This window comes from Cucurbita moschata, unplaced genomic scaffold, assembly GCF_002738365.1.
Source record: "Cucurbita moschata cultivar Rifu unplaced genomic scaffold, Cmos_1.0 Cmo_Scf00005, whole genome shotgun sequence".
Taxonomy (NCBI): Eukaryota; Viridiplantae; Streptophyta; class Magnoliopsida; order Cucurbitales; family Cucurbitaceae; genus Cucurbita; species Cucurbita moschata.
This window is the reverse complement of record NW_019268521.1, coordinates 1051868-1052591: the sequence shown is the minus strand read 5'-3', so window position 1 is coordinate 1052591 and position 724 is coordinate 1051868.

The window sequence follows — 724 nt, the reverse complement described above, 5'->3', positions numbered from 1 at the left end:
ATGAAAACATATACATTTTGAAGTAAATCCTTTGTAACAAACAATGAATTGTCAACATTACTTAAACATAATTATCTCATATCCTTAAAATTTTTATATAATAAATAATTATAAATAAAACAATCAACGCTATTATTAAAAATCAAATAATTAATTACGAGAATTAGAGCATAAATTGCATCAAATTTATTATTAAGATCAAATAAGAATGAAATTTATTTATAAACTATATCAATGTAATAAAAATTAATACTTATGATAAGATTTTTATACTTACAAAATTTAATTGAATTAATGTTTAAGAAATAAATAAAAATATATATTTTTTTGTTAGTGGAAAATATATTTTAACCTAAAAATGAGTAATATATATTTTTTATTTTACAATATTTAAATCCAATTCCCATATTTATTACATAATATTACAAAAAAACAAAAAAAAAAAAAAATTCTAAACCCTAGCTTACTCCCTTCCTTCGCAATTTCATTTCTCCTCTGTTTCTCACTTCCTCACATCGACCGCGCTGTCGCACCTCACCGGCGTTTTTTCTTCTGCCGCTGCTGATCGCCGGCAACACCTCCACTGCCACTTATCTTTCTTCTCTCTCTGCCCCAACTTCACGGTGCCACTCCAACCCCATCTCTCTGTCGCAGCTCCTCTATCTCTCAGCCGCTCGCCGCCGTGATCGAATCTTACTTTTTTGTTTTGTTTTTTTTTTTTTTT